The sequence below is a fragment of the Anser cygnoides genome, chromosome 2 (assembly GCF_040182565.1).
Source record: "Anser cygnoides isolate HZ-2024a breed goose chromosome 2, Taihu_goose_T2T_genome, whole genome shotgun sequence".
NCBI lineage: Eukaryota > Metazoa > Chordata > Aves > Anseriformes > Anatidae > Anser > Anser cygnoides.
Genome location: NC_089874.1, coordinates 64,298,512 through 64,320,542, shown reverse-complemented (window position 1 = coordinate 64,320,542; position 22,031 = coordinate 64,298,512). Strand labels below are relative to the sequence as shown.

General features: G+C 59.5%; 1 pseudogene; it reads right to left on the bottom strand.

Moving 5' to 3' along the window:
* Positions 1–2,793: 2,793 nt before the first annotated feature.
* Positions 2,794–21,794, bottom strand: LOC136789923 (cytochrome b-like; annotated as a pseudogene).
* Positions 21,795–22,031: the final 237 nt, after the last annotated feature.

Genomic DNA, 22,031 nt, shown 5'->3' with positions numbered 1-22,031 from the left:
TCTCTGGACTCGCGGCACTGCATCCGCAGTGGTGTCAGTGCAGTCTCTGCACTCACTGTAGTGCATTCTTGGTGTTGCCGGGGCACTCTCTGGACTCACTGCATTGCATCCCCAGTGGTGCCAGTGCACTCTCTGGACTCACTGCACTGCATCCCCAGTGGTGCCAGTGCACTCTCTGGACTCACTGCAGTGCATCCCCAGTGGTGCCACTGCACTCTCTGGACTCACTGCACTGCTTCCCCAGTGGTGCCAGTGCACTGTCTGGACTCACTGCACTGCATCCCCAGTAGTGACAGTGCACTCACTGGACTCACTGCAGTGCACCCCACTGGTGCCAGTGCACTCTCTGGACTCACTGCAGTGCATCCCCAGTGGTGCCAGTGCACTCTCTGTACTCACTGCACTGCATCCCCAGTGGTGCCAGTACACTCTCTGGACTCACTGCAGTGCATCCCCAGTGGTGCCAGTGCACTCTCTGGACTCACTGCACTGCATCCCCAGTGGTGCCTATGCACTCTCTGGACTCACTGCAGTGCATCCCCTGTGGTGCAAGAGCACTCTCTGGACTCACTGCACTGCATCACCACTGGTGCCAGTGCACTCTCTGGACTCACTGTACTGCATCCCCAGTGGTGCCAGTGCACTCTCTGGACTCACTGCAGTGCATCCCCAGTTGTGCCAGTGCACTCTCTGGACTCACTGAAGTGCATTCTCAGTGGTGCCAGTGAACTCTCTGGACTCACTGCACTGCATCCCCAGTAGTGACAGTGCACTCTCTGGACTCACTGCACTGCATCCCCAGTGGTGCCAGTGCACTCTCTGGACTCACTGCACTGCTTCCCCAGTGGTGCCAGTGCACTCTGTGGACTCACTGCACTGCATCCCCAGTGGTGCCAGTGCACTCTCTAGACTCACTGCAGTGCATCCCCAGTGGTGCCAGTGCGCTCTCTGGAGTCACAGCACTGCATCCCCTGTGGTGCCAGTGCAATCTCTGGACTCTCTGCACTGCATCCCCAGTAGTACCAGTGCACTCTCTGGACTCACTGCGCTGCATCCCCAGTGGTGCCAGTGCACTCTCTGGACTCACTGCACTGCATCGCCAGTGCACTCTCTGGACTCACTGCAGGGCATCCCCGGTGGAGCCAGTGTACTCTCAGGACTCACTACAGTGCATCCCCAGCGGTGCCAGTGCACTCTCTGGACTCACTGCACTGCACCCCAATGCTGGCAGTGCATTCTCTGGCGTCACTGCACTGCATCCCCCGTGGTGCAAGTGCACTCTCTGGACTCACTGGAGTGCATCACCTGTGGTGCCAGTGCACTCTCTGGACTCACTGCACTGAATACCCAGTGGTGCCAGTGCACTCTCTGGACTCACTGTACTGCATCCCCACTGGTGCCAGTGCACTCTCTGGACTCACCGCACTGCACCCTGAGTGGTGCCAGTGCACTCTCTAGAGTCACTGCTGTGCATCCCCATTGGTGCCAGTGCTCTCTCTAGACTCACTGTACTGCATCCCCAGTGGTGCCAAAGCACTCTCTGGACTCCCGCCACCGCATCCCCAGTGGTTCCAGTGCACTCTCTGGACTCACCGCACTGCATCCCCAGTGGTGCCAGTGCACTCTCTGGACTCACTGCACTGCATCCCCAGAGATGCCAGTGCACTCTCTGGACTCACTGCAGTGCATCCCCAGTGGTGCCAGTGCACTCTCTGGACTCACTGCAGTGCATCCCTAGTGGTGCCAGTGCACTCTCAGGACTCACTGCACTGCATCCCCTGTGCTGCCAGTGAGCTCTCTGGACTCACTGCAGTGCATCCCCAGTGGTGCCAGTGCACTCTCTGGACTCACTGCAGTGCATCCCCAGTGGTGCCAGTGCACTCTCTGGACTTACTGCACTGCATCCCCAGTAGTGCCAGTGCATTCTCTGGACTCACTGCAGTGCATCCCCAGTGGTGCCAGTGCACTCTCTGGACTCACTGAAGTGCATTCTCAGTGGAGCCAGTGCACTCTCTGGACTCACTTCACTGCATCCCCAGTGGTGCCAGTGCACTCTCTGGACTCCCGGCACCGCATCCCCAGTGGTGCCAGTGCACTCTCTGGGCTCACTGCAGTGCATCCCCAGTGGTGCCAGTGCACTCTCTGGACTCACTGCACTGCATCCCCAGTGGTGCCAGTGCGCTCTCTGGACTCACTGCAGGGCATCCCCAGTGGTGCCAGTGCACTCCCTGGACTCACTGCACTGCATCCCCAGTCATGCCAGAGCACTCTCTGGACTCACTGCACTGCATCCCCAGTGGTGCCAGTGCACTCTCTGGACTCACTGAAGTGCATTCTCAGTGGAGCCAGTGCACTCTCTGGACTCACTGCACTGCATCCCCAGTGGTGCCACTGCACTCTCTGGACTCACTGCAGTGCATCCCCAGTGGTGTCAGTGCACTCTCTGGAGTCACTGCGCTGCATCCCGGGTGGTGCAAGTGCACTCCCTGGACTCACTGCACTGCATTCCCAGTAGTGACAGTGAAGTCTTTGGACTCACTGCACTCCATGCCCACTGGTGCCTTTGCACTCCCTGGACTCACTGCACTGCTCCAGCCGCGGCAGCCGCTCCAGCCGCGGTAGCCCTCCAGCCGTGGCAGTCGCTCCACTCGGTAGCGGCTGGAGCGGCTGCGGCGGCTGGAGCGGCTGCCGTGGATGGAGAGGCTGGCGCGGCTGGAGGGGCTGGAGCGGCTGCCGCGGCTGGAGCGGCTGGAGCGGCTGCCGCGGCTGGATCGTCTGCCGCGGCTGGAGGGGCTACCGCGGGGTTGACTCGGCTGGAGCGGATGCCGAGGCTGGAACGGCACTCTCTGGACTCACTGAAATGCATTCTCAGTGGTGCTAGTGCACTCTGCACTCACTGCAGTGCATCCCCAGTGGTGCCATTGCACTCCCTGGACTCACTGCACCGCATTCCCACTGGTGTCAGTGCACTCTGTGGACTCACTGCACTGCATCCCCAGTGGTGCCAAAGCACTCTCTGGATTCCAGGCACCGCATCCCCAGTGGTGTCAGTGCACTCTCTCGACTCCCGGCACCGTATCCCCAGTGGTGCCAGTGCATTCTCTGGACTCACGGCACTGCATCCACAGTGGTGCCAGTGCACTCTCTGGACTAACTGCAGTGCATCCCCAGTGGTCCAAAGCACTCTCTGGACTCCCTGCACCGCATCCCCAGTGGGGCCAGTGCACTCTCTGGACTCGCGGCACTGCATCCGCAGTGGTGTCAGTGCAGTCTCTGCACTCACTGTAGTGCATTCTTGGTGTTGCCGGGGCACTCTATGGACTCACAGCACTGCATGCCCAGTGGTGCCAGTGCACTCTCTGGACTCACTGCATTGCATCCCCAGTGGTGCCAGTGCACTCTCTGGACTCACTGCACTGCATCCCCAGTGGTGCCAGTGCACTCTCTGGACTCACTGCAGTGCATCCCAAGTGGTGCCACTGCACTCTCTGGACTCACTGCACTGCTTCCCCAGTGGTGCCAGTGCACTGTCTGGACTCACTGCACTGCATCCCCAGTAGTGACAGTGCACTCACTGGACTCACTGCAGTGCATCCCCAGTGGTGCCAGTGCACTCTCTGGACTCACTGCAGTGCATCCCCAGTGGTGCCAGTGCACTCTCTGGACTCACTGCACTGCATCCCCAGTGGTGCCAGTACACTCTCTGGACTCACTGCAGTGCATCCCCAGTGGTGCCAGTGCACTCTCTGGACTCACTGCACTGCATCCCCAGTGGTGCCTGTGCACTCTCTGGACTCACTGCAGTGCATCCCCTGTGGTGCAAGAGCACTCTCTGGACTCACTGCACTGCATCACCACTGGTGCCAGTGCACTCTCTGGACTCACTGTACTGCATCCCCAGTGGTGCCAGTGCAATCTCTGGACTCACTGCAGTGCATCCCCAGTGGTGCCAGTGCACTCTCTGGACTCACTGAAGTGCATTCTCAGTGGTGCCAGTGAACTCTCTGGACTCACTGCACTGCATCCCCAGTGGTGCCTGTGCACTCTCTGGACTCACTGCACTGCTTCCCCAATGGTGCCAGTGCACTCTGTGGACTCACTGCACTGCTTCCCCAGTGGTGCCAGTGCACTCTCTGGACTCACTGAAGTGCATTCTCAGTGGTGCCAGTGCACTCTCTGGACTCACTGAAGTGCATTCTCAGTGGTGCCAGTGCACTCTCTGGACTCACTGAAGTGCATTCTCAGTGGTGACAGTGCACTCTCTGGACTCACTGCACTGCATCCCCAGTGGTGCCTGTGCACTCTCTGGACTCACTGCACTGCTTCCCCAATGGTGCCAGTGCACTCTGTGGACTCACTGCACTGCATCCCCAGTAGTGACAGTGCACTCTCTGGACTCACTGCACTGCATCCCCAGTGGTGCCAGTGCACTCTCTAGACTCACTGCAGTGCATCCCCAGTGGTGCCAGTGCGCTCTCTGGAGTCACAGCACTGCATCCCCTGTGGTGCCAGTGCAATCTCTGGACTCTCTGCACTGCATCCCCAGTAGTACCAGTGCAGTCTCTGGACTCACTGCAGTGCATCCCTAGTGGGGCCAGTGCACTCTCTGGACTCACTGCACTGCATCCCCAGTGGTGCCAGTGCACTCTCTGGACTCACTGCACTGCATCGCCAGTGCACTCTCTGGACTCACTGCAGGGCATCCCCGGTGGAGCCAGTGTACTCTCAGGACTCACTACAGTGCATCCCCAGTGGTGCCAGTGCACTCTCTGGACTCACTGCACTGCACCCCAATGCTGGCAGTGCATTCTCTGGCGTCACTGCACTGCATCCCCCGTGGTGCAAGTGCACTCTCTGGACTCACTGGAGTGCATCACCTGTGGTGCCAGTGCACTCTCTGGACTCACTGCACTGAATACCCAGTGGTGCCAGTGCACTCTCTGGACTCACTGTACTGCATACCCAGTGGTGCCAGTGCACTCTCTGGACTCACCGCACTGCACCCTGAGTGGTGCCAGTGCACTCTCTAGAGTCACTGCTGTGCATCCCCATTGGTGCCAGTGCTCTCTCTGGACTCACTGTACTGCATCCCCAGTGGTGCCAAAGCACTCTCTGGACTCCCGCCACCGCATCCCCAGTGGTTCCAGTGCACTCTCTGGACTCACTGCACTGCATCCCCAGTGGTGCCAGTGCACTCTCTGGACTCACTGCACCGCATCCCCAATGTTGCCAGTGCACTCTCTGGAGTGACTGCAGTGCATCCCCAGTGGTGCCAGTGCACTCTCTGGACTCACTGCAGTGCATCCCCAGTGGTGCCAGTGCACTCTCTGGACTCACTGCAGTGCATCCCTAGTGGTGCCAGTGCACTCTCAGGACTCACTGCACTGCATCCCCTGTGCTGCCAGTGAGCTCTCTGGACTCACTGCAGTGCATCCCCAGTGGTGCCAGTGCACTCTCTGGACTCACTGCAGTGCATCACCAGTGGTGCCAGTGCACTCTGTGGTCTCACTGCACTGCATCCCTAGTGGTGCCAGGGCACACTCTGCAGACACTGCAGTGCATCCCCAAAGGTGACAGTGCACTCTCTGGACTCACTGCACAGCATCCCCAGTGGTGCCAGTGCACTCTCTGGACTCACTGCACTACTCCAGCCGCGGCAGTCCCTCCAACCGCGGCAACCGCTCCAGCCGTGGCAGCCGCTCCACTCGGTAGCGGCTGGAGCGGCTGCCGCGGCTAGAGCGGCTGGAGCGACTGCCGCGGCTGGAGCTCCTGCCTCGTTTGGAGCGGTTACCGCGGCTGGAGCGGCTGGAGCGGCTGCCGCGGCTGGAGCGTCTGCCGCGGCTGGAGGGGCTAACGCGGCTGGAGAGGCTGACGCGGTTGAAGCGTCTACAGCGTCTGCCGCGGCTGGAGGGGCTACAGAGGGTGGAGCGGTTGACGCGGCTGGAGCGGAAACCGAGGCTGGAGCGCCACTCTCTGGACTCACTGCAGTGCATCACCAGTGGTGCCAGTGCACTCACTGGACTCACTGCACTGCATCACCAGTGGTGCCAGTGCACTCTCTGGACTCACTGCACTGCTTCCCCAGTGGTGCCAGTGCAATCTCTGGACTCACTGCAGTGCATTCCCAGTGGTGCCAGTGCACTCTCTGGACACACTGAAATGCATTTTCAGTGGTGCCAGTGCACTCTCTGGACTCCCTGCACTGAAGCTCCAGTGGTGCCAGTGCACTCTCTGGACTCACTGCACTGCATCCCCAGTGGTGCCAGTGCACTCTCTGGACTCACTGCAGGGCATCCCCAGTGGTGCCAGTGCGCTCTCTGGACTCACTGCACTGCATCCCCAGTGCTGCCAGTGCACTCTCTGGACTCAATGAAGTGCATTCTCAGTGGAGCCAGTGCACTCTCTGGACTCACTTCACTGCATCCCCAGTGGTGCCAGTGCACTCTCTGGACTCCCGGCACCGCATCCCCAGTGGTGCCAGTGCACTCTCTGGGCTCACTGCAGTGCATCCCCAGTGGTGCCAGTGCACTCTCTGGACTCACTGCACCGCATCCCCAGTGGTGCCAGTGCGCTCTCTGGACTCACTGCAGGGCATCCCCAGTGGTGCCAGTGCACTCTCTGGACTCACTGCACTGCATCCCCAGTCCTGCCAGTGCACTCTCTTGACTCACTGCACTGCATCCCCAGTGGAGCCAGTGCACTCTCTGGACTCAAGTGCAATCTCAGTGGAGCCAGTGCACTCTCTGGACTCACTGCAGTGCATCCCCAGTGGTGCCAGTACACTCACTGGACTGACTGAAGTGCATCCCCAGTGGTGTCAGTGCACTCTCTGGAGTCACTGCGCTGCATCCCCAGTCCTGCCAGTGCACTCTCTTGACTCACTGCACTGCATCCCCAGTGGAGCCAGTGCACTCTCTGGACTCAAGTGCAATCTCAGTGGAGCCAGTGCACTCTGTGGACTCACTGCACTGCATCCCCAGTGGTGCCAAAGCACTCTCTGGACTCCCGGCACCGTATCCCCAGTGGTGCCAGTGCATTCGCTGGACTCACGGCACTGCATCCCCAGTGGTGCCAGTGCACTCTCTGGACTAACTGCAGTGCATCCCCAGTGGTGCCAAAGCACTCTCTGGACTCCCGGCACCGCATCCCCAGTGGTGCCAGTGCACTCTCTGGACTCGCGGCACTGCATCCGCAGTGGTGTCAGTGCAGTCTCTGCACTCACTGTAGTGCATTCTTGGTGTTGCCGGGGCACTCTCTGGACTCACAGCACTGCATGCCCAGTGGTGCCAGTGCACTCTCTGGACTCACTGCATTGCATCCCCAGTGGTGCCAGTGCACTCTCTGGACTCACTGCACTGCATCCCCAGTGGTGCCAGTACACTCTCTGGACTCACTGCACTGCATCCCCAATGGTGCCAGTGCACTCTCTTTACTCACTGCACTGCATCCCCAAGGTGCCAGTGCACTCTCTGGACTCACTGCACTGCTCCAGGAGCGGCAGCCTCTCCAGCCGCACCAGCCGCGGCATCCGCTCCAGCCTCGGCATCCGCTCCAGCCGCGTTAACCGCTCCAGCCGCGGTAGCTCCTCCAGCCGCGCCAGCCGCTCTAGCCGCGGCAGCCGCTCCAGCCGCTCCAGCCGCGGCATCCGCTCCAGCCGCTCCATCCGCGGCAGCCGCTCCAACCGCGGCAGCCGCTCCAGCCGAGGCAGCCGCTCCAGCCGCTCCAGCCGCGGCAGCCGCTCCAGCCGCTACCGAGTGGAGCGGCTGCCACGGCTGGAGGGCTACCGCGGCTGGAGCGGCTGCCGCGGCTGGAGCAGTGCAGTGAGTCCAGGGAGTGCAAAGGCACCAGTGGGGATGGAGTGCAGTGAGTCCAGGGATAGCACTGGCACCACTGGGGATGCAGTGCAGTGAGTCCAGAGAGTGCACTGGCACCACAGGGGATGCCCTGCAGTGAGCCCAGAGAGTGCACTGGCACCACTGGGGATGCACTGCAGTGAGTCCAGAGAGTGCACTGGCACCACTGAGAATGCACTTCAGTGAGTCCAGAGAGTGCACTTTCACCACTGGGGATGCAGTGCAGTGAGTCCAGAGAGTGCACTGGCACCACTGGGGATGCACTACAGTGAGTCCAGGGATAGCACTGGCACCACTGGGGATGCAGTGCAGTGAGTCCAGAGAGTGCACTGGCACCACTGGGGATGCAGTGCAGTGAGTCCAGAGAGTGCACAGGCTCCACTGAGAATGCACTTCAGTGAGTCCAGAGAGTGCACTGGCACCACTGGGGATGCAGTGCAGTGAGTCCAGAGAGTGCACTGGCAGCACTGGGGATGCAGTGCAGTGAGTCCAGAGAGTGCACTGGCACGACAGGTGATGCACTCCAGTGAGTCCAGAGTGTGCACTTGCACCACGGGGGATGCACTGCAGTGAGTCCAGAGAGCGCATTGGCACCACTGGGGATGCACTGCAGTGAGTCCACAGAGTGCACTGGCACCACTGGGGATGCAGTGCAGTGATTCCAGAGAGTGCACTGGCACCACTGGGGTTGCACTGCAGTGAGTCCAGAGAGTGCACTGGCACCACTGGGGATGCACTGCAGTGAGTCCAGTGAGTGCACTGGCACCACTGGTGATGCAGTGCAATGAGTCCAGAGAGTGCACTGGCACCACAGGTGATGCAGTGCAGTGCGTCCAGAGAGTGGCGCTCCAGCCTCGGTTTCCGCTCCAGCCGCGTCAACCGCTCCAGCCGCGGTAGCCCCTCCAGCCGCGGCAGACGCTCTAGACGCTCCAACCGCGTCAGCCTCTCCAGCCGCGTTAGCCCCTCCAGGCGCGGCAGCCGCTCCAGCTGCGGCAGCCACTCCAGCCGCGGTAACCGCTCCAAACGCGGCAGGAGCTCCAGCCGCGGCAGCCGCTCCAGCCGCTCTAGCCGCGGCAGCCGCTCCAGCCGCTACCGAGTGGAGCGGCTGCCACGGCTGGAGCGGTTGCCGCGGTTGGAGCGCCTGCCGCCTTTGGAGCGGCTGCCGCGGCTTCCGTGGCTGGAGCGGCTGCCGCGGTTGGAGAGTCTGCCGCGTATGCCGCGGACGGAGCGGCTGCCGCGGCTGGAGCGGCTGCCGCGGCTGCCGCGGCTGCCGAGGCTGGAGGGCTACCGCGGCTGGAGCGACTGCCGCGGCTGGAGTAGTGCAGTGAGTCCAGAGAGTGCACTGGCACCACTGGGGATGCAGTGCAGTGAGTCCAGAGAGTGCACTGTCACCTTTGGGGATGCACTGCAGTGTCTGCAGAGAGTGCCCTAGGGATGCAGTGCAGTGAGTCCAGAGAGTGCACTGGCACCACTGGGGATGCAGTGCAGTGAGTCCAGAGAGTTCACTGGCACCACTGGAGATGCACTTCAGTGAGTGCAGAGACTGCACTGGCACCACTGGGGATGCAGTGCAGTGAGTCCAGAGAGTGCACTGGCACCACTGGGGATGCAGCGCAGTGAGTCCAGAGAGTGCACTGGCACCACTGGGGATGCACTTCAGTGTGTCCAGAGAGTGCACTGGCAGCACTGGGGATGCACTGCAGTGAGTCCCGAGAGTGCACTGGCACCACTGGGGATGCACTGCAGTGAGTCCAGAGAGTGCACTGGCACCACTGGGGATGCACTTCAGTGAGTCCAGAGAGTGCACTGGAACCACTGTGGATGCGGTGGCGGGAGTCCAGAGAGTGCTTTGGCACCACTGGGGATGCAGTACAGTGAGTCCAGAGAGTGCACTGGCACCACTGGGGATGCAATGCGTTGACTCTAGAGAGTGCACTGGCACCACTGGGGATGCAGTGCAGTGAGTCCAGAGAGTGCACTGGCACCACTCAGGGTGCAGTGCGGTGAGACCAGAGAGTGCACTGGCACCACTGGGGATGCAGTACAGTGAGTCCAGAGAGTGCACTGGCACCACTGGGGATGCACTGCAGTGAGTCCAGAGTGCACTAGCACCACTGGGGATGCACTGCAGTGAGTCCAGAGAGTGCACTGGCACCAACGGGAATGCACTACAGTGAGTCCAGAGAGTGCACTGGCACCACTGGGGATGCACTTCAGTGAGTCCAGAGAGTGCACTGGCACCACTGGGGATGCAGTGACGCGAGTCCAGAGAGTGCACTGGCACCACTGGGGATGCAGTGACGCGAGTCCAGAGAGTGCACTGGCACCACTGGGGATGCACTGCAGTCACTCCAGAGAGTGCACTGGCACCACTGGGGATGCAGCGCAGTGACTCTAGAGAGTGCACTGGCACCACTGCGGATGCGGTGCAGTGAGTCCAGAGAGTGCACTGGCACCACTGGGGATGCAGTGCAGTGAGTCCAGAGAGTGCACTGGCACCCTTGGGGATGCACTGCAGTGTCTGCAGAGCGTGCCCTAGGGATGCAGTGCAGTGAGTCCAGAGAGTGCACTGGCACCCCTGGGGATGCAGTGCAGTGAGTCCAGTGAGTGTACTGGCACCACTGGGGATGCAGCGCAGTGAGTCCAGAGAGTTCACTGGCACCACTGGAGATGCACTTCAGTGAGTGCAGAGACTGCACTGGCACCACTGGGGATGCAGTGCAGTGAGTCCAGTGAGTGTACTGGCACCACTGGGGATGCAGCGCAGTGAGTCCAGAGAGTGCACTGGCACCACTGGGGATGCACTTCAGTGTGTCCAGAGAGTGCACTGGCACCACTGGTGATGCACTGCAGTGAGTCCAGAGAGTGCACTGGCACCACTGGGGATGCACTGCAGTGAGTCCAGAGAGTGCACTGGCACCACTCGGGATGCAGTGCAGTGAGTCCAGAGAGTGCATTAGCACCACTGGGGATGCATTGACGCGAGTCCAGAGAGTGCACTGGCACCAGTGGGGATGCACTGCAGTCACTCCAGAGAGTGCACTGGCACCACTGGGGATGCGGTGCAGTGAGTCCAGAGAGTGCACTGGCACCACTGGGGATGCAGTGCAGTGAGTCCAGAGAGTGCACTGGAACCACTATGGATGCGGTGGCGGGAGTCCAGAGAGTGCTTTAGCACCACTGGGGATGCAGTACAGTGAGTACAGAGAGTGCACTGGAACCACTCGGGATGCAGCGCAGTGACTCTAGAGAGTGCACTGGCACCACTGGGGTTGCAGTGCAGTGAGTCCAGAGAGTGCACTGGCACCACTCAGGGTGCAGTGCGGTGAGACCAGAGAGTGCACTGGCACCTCTGGAGATGCAGTACAGTGAGTCCAGAGAGTGCACTGGCACCACTGGGGATGCAGTGCAGTGAGTCCAGAGAGTGCACTGGCACCACTGGGGATGCACTGCAGTGAGTCCAGAGTGCACTAGCACCACTGGGGATGCACTGCAGTGAGTCCAGAGAGTGCACTGGCACCACAGGGGATGCACTTCAGTGAGTCCAGAGAGTGCACTGGCACCACTGGGGATGCAGTGACGTGAGCCCAGAGAGTGCACTGGCAGCACTGGGGATGCAATGACGCGTTCCAGAGAGTGCACTGGCACCACTGGGGATGCACTGCAGTCACTCCAGAGAGTGCACTGGCACCACTGCGGATGCGGTGCAGTGAGTCCAGAGAGTGCACTGGCACCACAGGTGATGCAGTGCAGTGAGTCCAGAGAGTGCACTGGCAACACTGGGGATGCAGTGCAGTGAGTCCAGAGAGTGCACTGGCACCACAGGTGATGCACTCCAGTGAGTCCAGAGAGTGCACTTGCACCAAGGGGGATGCAGTGCAGTGACGCCAGAGAGTGCACTGGCAGCATTGGGGTACAGTGCAGTGAGCCCTGAGAGTACACTGGCTCCACCGGGGATGCCCTGCAGTGAGTCCAGAGAGTGCACTGGCAGCACTGGGGATGCAGTGCAGTGAGTCCAGAGAGTGCACTGGCACCACTGGGGATGCACTGCAATCACTCCAGAGAGTGCACTGGCACCACTGGGGATGCGGTGCAGTGAGTCCAGAGAGTGCACTGGCACCACTGGGGATGCAGTGCAGTGAGTCCAGGGAGTGCACTGGCACCACTGGGGATGCAGCGCAGTGACTCTAGAGAGTGCACTGGCACCACTGGGGATGCGGTGCAGTGAGTCCAGAGAGTGCACTGGCACCACACAGGGTGCAGTGCGGTGAGTCCAGAGAGTGCACTGGCACCACTGGGGATGCAGTGCAGTGAGTCCAGAGAGTGCACTGGCACCACTGGGGATGCAGTGCAGTGAGTCCAGAGAGTGCACTGGCACCGCTGGGGATGCACTGCAGTGAGTCCAGAGTGAACTAGCACCACTGGGGATGCACTGTAGTGAGTCCAGAGAGTGCACTGGCACCACCGGGAATGCACTGCAGTGAGTCCAGAGAGTGCACTGGCACTACTGGGGATGCAGTGCAGTGAGTCCAGAGAGTGCACTGGCACCACTGGGGATGCACTGCAGTGACTCCAGAGTGCACTAGCACCACTGGGGATGCAGTGAGGCGAGTCCAGAGAGTGCACTGGCACCACTTGGGATGCACTGCAGTCACTCCAGAGAGTGCACTGGCACCACTGGGGATGCAGTGCAGTGACTCTAGAGAGTGCACTGGCACCACTGCGGATGCGGTGCAGTGAGTCCAGAGAGTGCACTGGCACCACAGGTGATGCAGTGCAGTGAGTCCAGAGAGTGCACTGGCAGCAGTGGGGATGCAGTGCAGTGAGTCCAGAGAGTGCACTGGCACCACATGTGATGCACTCCAGTGAGTCCAGAGAGTGCACTTGCTTCACGGGGGATGCAGTGCAGTGACGCCAGAGAGTGCACTGGAACCACTGGGGATGCACTGCAGTGACTCCAGAGAGTGCACTGGCACCACTGGGGATGCACTGCAGTGAGTCCTGAGAGTACACTGGCTCCACCAGGGATGCCCTGCAGTGAGTCCAGAGAGTGCACTGGCTCCACCGGGGATGCCCTGCAGTGAGTCCAGAGAGTGCACTGGCACCACTGGGGATGCAGTGCAGTGAGTCCATAGAGTGCTCTGGCACCACTGGGGATGCCCTGCAGTGAGCATGAGAGTGCACTGGCACCACTGGGGATGCAGTGCAGTGAGTCCAGTGAGTGCACTGGCACCACTGGGGATGCACTGCAGTGAGTCCAGAGAGTGCACTGGCACCACTGGGGATGCACTTCAGTGAGTCCAGAGAGTGCACTGGCACCACTGGGGATGCACTGCAGTGAGTCCAGAGAGTGCACTGGCACCACTGGGGATGCACTACAGTGAGTCCAGGGATAGCACTGGCACCACTGGGGATGCAGTGCAGTGATTCCAGAGAGTGCACTGGCACCACTGGTGATGCAGTGCAGTGAGTCCAGAGAGTGCACTGGCACCCCTGATGATGCAGTACAGTGAGTCCAGTGAGTGCACTGGCACAACTGGGGAGTTGTGCAGTGACTCGAGAGAGTGCACTGGCACCACTGGGGATGCAGTGCAGTGAGTCCAGAGAGTGCACTGGCACCACTGGGGATGCTTTGCAGTGAGTCCAGAGAGTGCTCTGGCACCACTGGGGATGCAGTGCAGTGAGTCCAGAGAGTGCACTGGCACCACTGGGGATGCAGTGCAGTGAGTCCAGTGAGTGCACAGGCAGCACTGGGGATGCAGTGCAGTGAGTCCAGAGAGTGCACTGGCACCACTGGGGATGCAGTGCAGTGAGTCCAGAGAGTGCACTGGCAACACTGGGGATGCAGTGCAGTGAGTCCAGTGAGTGTACTGGCACCACTGGGGATGCACTGCAGTGAGTCCAGAGAGTGCACTGGCACCACTGAGAATGCACTTCAGTGAGTCCAGAGAGTACACTGGCACCACTGGGGATGCAGTGCAGTGAGTTCAGAGAGTGCACTGGCACCACTGAGAATGCACTTCAGTGAGTCCAAAGAGTGCACTGGCACCACTGGGGATGCACTGCAGTGAGTCCAGAGAGTGCATTGGCACCACTGGGGATGCAGTGCAGTGACTCAAGAGAGTGCACTGGCACCACTGGGGATGCACTGCAGTGAGTCCAGAGAGTGCACTGGCAATACTGGGGATGCACTGCAGTGAGTCCAGAGAGTGCACTGGCACCACTGGGGATGCACTGCAGTGAGTCCAGAGAGTGCAGTGGTACCACTGGGGATGCAGTGCAGTGAGTCCAGAGAGTGCACTGGCACCACTGGGGATGCAGTGCAGTGAGTCCAGAGATTGCACTGGCACCACCAGGGCTGCAGTGCAGTGAGTCCAGAGAGTGCACTGGCACCACTGGGGATGCACTGCAGTGAGTCCAGAGAGTGCACTGGCACCACTGGGGATGCACTACAGTGAGTCCAGAGATTGCACTGGCACCACCGGGGCTGCAGTGCAGTGAGTCCAGAGAGTGCACTGGCACCACTGGGGATGCACTGCAGTGAGTCCAGAGAGTGCACTGGCACCACTGGTGATGCAGTACAGTGAGTCCAGAGAGTGCACTGGCACCACTGGGGATGCACTGCAGTGAGTCCAGAGAGTGCACTGGCACCACTGGGGATGCACTACAGTGAGTCCAGAGATTGCACTGGCACCACTGGGGATGCAGTGCACTGAGTCCAGAGAGTGCACTGGCACCACTGGGGATGCAGTGCATTGAGTCCAGAGAGTGCACTGGCACAACTGGGGATGCACTTCAGTGAGTCCAGAGAGTACACTGGCACCACTGGGGATGCAGTGCAGTGAGTCCAGAGAGTTCACTGGCACCACTGGGGATGCAGTCCAGTGAGTCCAGTGAGTGCACTGGCACCACTGGGGATGCAGTGCAGTGACTGCAGAGAGTACACTGGCACCACCGGTGATTCACTGCAGTGAGTCCAGAGAGTGCACTGGCACCACCTGTGATGCAGTGCAGTGAGTCCACAGAGTGCACTGGCACCACTGGGGATGCAGTGCTGTGACTCCAGAGAGCACACTGGCACCACTGGGGATGCAGTGCAGTCAGTCCAGTGAGTGCACTGACACCACTGGGGATGCACTGCAGTGAGTCCAGACAGTGCGCTGGCACCACTGGGGATGCGGTGCAGTGAGTCCAGAGACTGCACTGGCACCACTGGGGATGCACTGCAGTGAGTCCAGAGAGCGCACTGGCACCACTGGGGATGCACTGCAGTTAGTCCAGAGAGTGCACTGGCACCACTGGGGATGCAGTACAGTGAGTCCACATAGTGCACTGGCACCAGTGGGGATGCAGTACAGTTAGTCCAGAGAGTGCACTGGCACCACTGGACATGCAGTGCAGTGAGTCCAGAGAGTGCACTGGCACCACTGGGGATGCACTTCAGTGACTCCACAGAGTGCACTGGCACCACTGGGGATGCAGTGCAGTGAGTGCAAAGACTTCACTGGCACCACTGGGGATGCACTGCAGTGAGTCCAGAGAGTGCACTGGCACCACTGGGGATGCACTACAGTGAGTCCAGAGAGTGCACTGGCACCACTGGGGATGCAGTGCAGTGAGTCCAGAGAGTGCATTGGCACCACTGGGGATGCAGTGCAGTGAGTCCAGTGAGTGTACTGGCACCACTGGGGATGCACTTCAGTGAGCCCAGAGAGTGCACTGGCACCACTGAGAATGCACTTCAGTGAGTCCAGGGATAGCACTGGCACCACTGGGGATGCACTGCAGTGAGTCCAGAGAGTGCACTAGCACCACTGGGGATGCAGTGCAGTGAATCCAGTGAGTACACTGGCACCACTGGAGATGCAGAGCAGTGAGTCCAGGGAGCTCACTGGCACCACTGGGGATGCAGTGCAGTGAGTCCAGAGAGTGCACTGGCACCACTGGAGATGCAGTACAGTGAGTCCAGTGAATGCACTGGAACCACTGGGGATGCAGTGCAGTGAGTCCAGAGAGTGCACTGGCACCACTGGTGATGCAGTACAGTGAGTCCAGTGAGTGCACTGGTAACACTGGGCCTGCAGTGCAGTGAGTCCAGAGAGTGCACTGGCACCACTGGGGATGCAGTGAAGTGAGTCCAGTGAGTGCACTGGCACCATCGATGATGCAGTACAGTGAGTCCAGTGAGTGCACTGGCACTACTGGGGATGTAGTGCAGTGACTCGAGAGAGTGCACTGGCACCACTGGGGATGCAGTGCAGTGAGTCCAGAGAGTGCACTGGCACCACTGGGGATGCTCTGCAGTGAGTCCAGAGAGTGCACTGGCAGCAGTGGGGATGCAGTGCAGTGAGTCCAGAGAGTGCACGGGCTCCACTCGGGATGCAGTGCAGTGAGTCCAGAGAGTGCACTGGCACCACTGGGGATGCAGTGCAGTGAGTCCAGAGAGTGCACTGACACCACTGGGGATGCAGTGCAGTGAGTCCACAGAGTGCACTGGCACCAGTGGGGATGCACTGCAATGAGTCCAGAGAGTGCACTGGCACCAGTGGGGATGCAGTGTAGTGAGTGCAGAGAGTGCACTGTGAACACTGGGGATGCAGTGCAGTGAGTCCAGAGAGTGCACTGGCACCACTGGGGATGCAGTGCAGTGAGTCCAGAGTGTGCACTGGCACCACTGGGGATGCACTGCAGTGAGTCCAGAGATTGCACTGGCACCACTGGGGATGCACCTCAGTGAGTCCAGAGAGTGCACTGCACCACTGGTGATGCAGTGCAGTGAGTCCAGAGAATGCACTGGCACCACTGGGGATGCAGTGCAGTGAGTCCAGAGAGTGCACTGGCACCACTGGGTATGCAGTGCAGTGAGTCCAGACAGTGCACTGGCACGAGAGGGAATGCACTGCAGTGAGTCCAGTGAGTGCACTGGCACCACTGTGGATGCACTGCAGTGAGTCCAGAGAGTGCACTGGCACCACTGGGGATGTACTTCAGTGACTCCAGAGAGTGCACTGGCGCCACTGGGCATGCAGTGCAGTGAGTCCAGAGAGTGCACTGGCACCACTGGGGATGCACTTCAGTGACTCCAGAGAGTGCACTGGCACCACTGGGGATGCAGTGCAGTGAGTCCAAAGACTTCACTGGCAAAACTGGGGATGCAGTGCAGTGAGTCCAGAGAGTGCACTGGCACCACTGGGGATGCAGTGCAGTGAGTCCAGAGATTGCACTGGCACCACCAGGGCTGCAGTGCAGTGAGTCCAGAGAGTGCACTGGCACCACTGGGGATGCACTGCAGTGAGTCCAGAGAGTGCACTGGCACCACTGGGGATGCACTACAGTGAGTCCAGAGATTGCACTGGCACCACTGGGGATGCAGTGCAGTGAGTCCAGAGAGTGCACTGGCACCACTGGGCATGCAGTGCAGTGAGTCCAGAGAGTGCACTGGCACCACTGGGGATGCACTTCAGTGACGCCAGAGAGTGCACTGGCACCACTGGGGATGCAGTGCAGTGAGTCCAAAGACTTCACTGGCAAAACTGGGGATGCAGTGCAGTGAGTCCAGAGAGTGCACTGGCACCACTGGGGATGCAGTGCAGTGAGTCCAGAGATTGCACTGGCACCACCGGGGCTGCAGTGCAGTGAGTCCAGAGAGTGCACTGGCACCACTGGGGATGCACTGCAGTGAGTCCAGAGAGTGCACTGGCACCACTGGTGATGCAGTACAGTGAGTCCAGAGAGTGCACTGGCACCACTGGGGATGCACTGCAGTGAGTCCAGAGAGTGCACTGGCACCACTGGGGATGCACTACAGTGAGTCCAGAGATTGCACTGGCACCACTGGGGATGCAGTGCACTGAGTCCAGAGAGTGCACTGGCACCACTGGGGATGCAGTGCATTGAGTCCAGAGAGTGCACTGGCACAACTGGGGATGCACTTCAGTGAGTCCAGAGAGTGCACTGACACCACTGGGGATGCAGTGCAGTGAGTCCAGAGAGTGCACTGGCACCACTGGGGATGCACTGCAGTGAGTCCAGAGAGTACACTGGCACCACTGGGGATGCAGTGCAGTGAGTCCAGAGAGTTCACTGGCACCACTGGTGATGCAGTCCAGTGAGTCCAGTGAGTGCACTGGCACCACTGGGGATGCAGTGCAGTGACTGCAGAGAGTACACTGGCACCACCGGTGATTCACTGCAGTGAGTCCAGAGAGTGCACTGGCACCACCTGTGATGCAGTGCAGTGAGTCCAGTGAGTGCACTGGCACCACTGGGGATGCAGTGCTGTGACTCCAGAGAGCACACTGGCACCACTGGGGATGCAGTGCAGTCAGTCCAGTGAGTGCACTGACACCACTGGGGATGCACTGCAGTGAGTCCAGACAGTGCGCTGGCACCACTGGGGATGCGGTGCAGTGAGTCCAGAGACTGCACTGGCACCACTGGGGATGCACTGCAGTGAGTCCAGAGAGCGCACTGGCACCACTGGGGATGCACTGCAGTTAGTCCAGAGAGTGCATTGTCACCACTGGGGATGCAGTACAGTGAGTCCACATAGTGCACTGGCACCAGTGGGGATGCAGTACAGTTAGTCCAGAGAGTGCACTGGCACCACTGGACATGCAGTGCAGTGAGTCCAGAGAGTGCACTGGCACCACTGGGGATGCACTTCAGTGACTCCACAGAGTACACTGGCACCACTGGGGATGCAGTGCAGTGAGTGCAAAGACTTCACTGGCACCACTGGGGATGCAGTGCAGTGAGTCCAGAGAGTGCACTGGCACCACTGGGGATGCAGTGAAGTGAGTGCAGAGAGTGCACTGGCACCACTGGGGATGCACTGCAGTGAGTCCAGAGAGTGCACTGGCACCACTGGGGATGCAGTGCAGTGAGTCCAGAGAGTGCATTGGCACCACTGGGGATGCAGTGCAGTGAGTCCAGTGAGTGTACTGGCACCACTGGGGATGCACTTCAGTGAGCCCAGAGAGTGCACTGGCACCACTGAGAATGCACTTCAGTGAGTCCAGAGAGTGCACTGGCACCACTGGGGATGCACTGCAGTGAGTCCAGAGAGTGCACTAGCACCACTGGGGATGCAGTGCAGTGAATCCAGTGAGTACACTGGCACCACTGGGGATGCAGAGCAGTGAGTCCAGAGAGCTCACTGGCACCACTGGGGATGCAGTGCAGTGAGTCCAGAGAGTGCACTGGCACCACTGGAGATGCAGTACAGTGAGTCCAGTGAGTGCACTGGAACCACTGGGGATGCAGTGCAGTGAGTCCAGAGAGTGCACTGGCACCACTGGTGATGCAGTACAGTGAGTCCAGTGAGTGCACTGGTAACACTGGGCCTGCAGTGCAGTGAGTCCAGAGAGTGCACTGGCACCACTGGGGATGCAGTGAAGTGAGTCCAGTGAGTGCACTGGCACCATCGATGATGCAGTACAGTGAGTCCAGTGAGTGCACTGGCACTACTGGGGATGTAGTGCAGTGACTCGAGAGAGTGCACTGGCACCACTGGGGATGCAGTGCAGTGAGTCCAGAGAGTGCACTGGCACCACTGGGGATGCTCTGCAGTGAGTCCAGAGAGTGCACTGGCAGCAGTGGGGATGCAGTGCAGTGAGTCCAGAGAGTGCACTGGCACCACTGGGGATGCAGTGCAGTGAGTCCAGAGACTTCACTGGCACCACTGGGAATGCAGTGCAGTGAGTGCAGAGAGTGCACTGGCACCACTGGGGATGCAGTGCAGTGAGTCCAGAGAGTGCACTGGCACCACTGGGGATGCAGTGCAGTGAGTCCAGAGAGTGCACTGGCACCACTGGGGATGCACTGCAGTGAGTCCAGAGAGTGCACTGGCACCACTGGGGATGCACTGCAGTGAGTTCAGAGAGTGCACTGGCACCACTGGGGATGCACTACAGTGAGTCCAGAGAGTGCACTGGCACCACTGGGGATGCAGTGCAGTGCAGTGCACTGGCACCACTGGGGATGCACTGCAGAGAGTGCACTGGCACCACTGGGGATGCACTGCAGTGAGTCCAGAGAGTGCTCTGACACCACTGGGGATGCACTGCAGTGAGTCCAGAGAGTGCACTGGCACCACTGGGGATGCGGTGCAGTGAGTCCAGAGAGTGCACTGGCACCACTGGGGATGCACTGCAGTGAGTCCACAGAGTGCTCTGGCACCACTGGGGATGCACTGCAGTGAGTCCAGAGACTGCACTGGCACCACTGGGGATGCAGTGCAGTGAGTCCAGAGAGTGCACTGGCACCACTGGGGATGCAGTGCAGTGAGTCCAGAGAGTGCACTGGCACCACTGGTGATGCAGTCCAGTGAGTCTAGTGAATGCACTGGCACCACTGGGGATGCTGTGCAGTGAGTGCAGAGAGTGCACTGGCACCACCTGTGATGCAGTACAGTGTGTCCAGTGAATGCACTGGCACCACTGGGGATGCAGTGCTGTGACTCCGGAGAGCGCACTGGCACCACTGGGGATGCAGTGCAGTCAGTCCAGTGAGTGCACTGGCACCACTGGGGATGCAGTGCAGTGAGTGCAGAGAGTGCAATGGCACCAATGGGGATGCACTTCAGGGAGTCCAGAGAGTGCACTGGCACCACTGGGGATGCAGTGCAGTGAGTCCAGAGATTGCACTGGCACCACTGGGGATGCAGTGCTGTGACTCCAGAGAGCGCACTGGCACCACTGGGGATGCAGTGCAGTGAGTCCAGAGAGTGCACTGGCACCACTGGGGATGCACTTCAGTGAGTCCAGTGAGTGCACTGGCACCACTGGGGATGCAGTGCAGTGAGTCCAGAGAGTGCACTGGCACCACTGGGGCTGCAGTGCAGTGAGTCCAGAGAGTGCACTGGCACCACTGGGGATGCACTGCAGTGAGTCCAGAGATTGCACTGGCACCACTGGGGATGCAGTGCAGTGAGTCCAGAGAGTGCACTGGCACCACTGGGGATGCACTACAGTGAGTCCACAGAGTGCACTGGCACCACTGGGGATGCTCTGCAGTGAGTCCAGAGATTGCACTGGCACCACTGGGGATGCAGTGCAGTGAGTGCAGAGAGTGCACTGGCACCACTGGGGATGCACTTCAGTGAGTTCAGAGAGTGCACTTGCACCACTGGGGATGGGTTTCAAGCCAACTGCATTAACCGCTCATGCTTCTTTCTTATGAGACGTTAGTAAACCAATTACATAGCCTTGTCAAGACTAAATCACAGGTAAAAATCCTGTACATCTCATGTGGCCAACCACTCCCAACTAGGATTCCAAGAACCAGGAGGTTCGGTGAAAATAGGGCTAGTGCTATTAGAGGGGTGATTATTAGGGTAAGCCCTAAGCTGTCTTTAATGGAGAAGTATGGGTGGAATGGGATTTTGTCGCAGTCTGATACGATTCCTAGTGGGTTATTTGAGCCTGATTCGTGTAGGAAGGTTAGGTGGACTAGGGTGATTCCTGCAATTAGGAAGGGCAGTAGGAAGTGGATGGCGAAGAATCGGGTTAAGGTTGGATTGTCTACTGAGAATCCTCCTCAGGCTCATTCTACTAGAGTTTGCCCAATGTACGGGATGGCTGAGAATAGGTTGGTGATTACGGTGGCCCCTCAGAATGACATTTGTCCTCATGGTAGGACATACCCTACGAAGGCAGTTGCTATTAGGGTGAGTAGGAGGATTACTCCTGTGTTTCAGGTTTCTTTGTATAGGTAGGAGCCGTAGTAGAGGCCTCGTCCGATGTGTAAGTAGATGCAGATAAAGAAGAGCGAAGCACCGTTGGCGTGGAGGTTGCGGATGAGCCATCCGTACTGGACGTCTCGGCATGTGTGAGCTACTGAGGAGAAGGCGAGTGAAGTGTCTGCGGTGTAGTGTATGGCTAGTAGCAGGCCTGTTAGGATTTGTGTGGCTAAGCAGATGGCTAGAAGGGAGCCGAAGTTTCATCAGGCAGAGATGTTGGAGCGGGCGGGTAGGTCGATTAGGGAGTTGTTGATTATTTTTAGTAGGGGATGGGATTTGCGGATGTTAGGGGCCATTAGTGAGTCTGTGTGTTATTAGGATTATTACCAGGATGGAGAGGGCGAAGGATCCTAGGTAGGCCTTAATTAGCCCTGTGTGTATTGAGGTTGCGGCTTTGCTTGCGGCTACTTGTAGTTCAGCAAGGCCCTCTGGCCCTA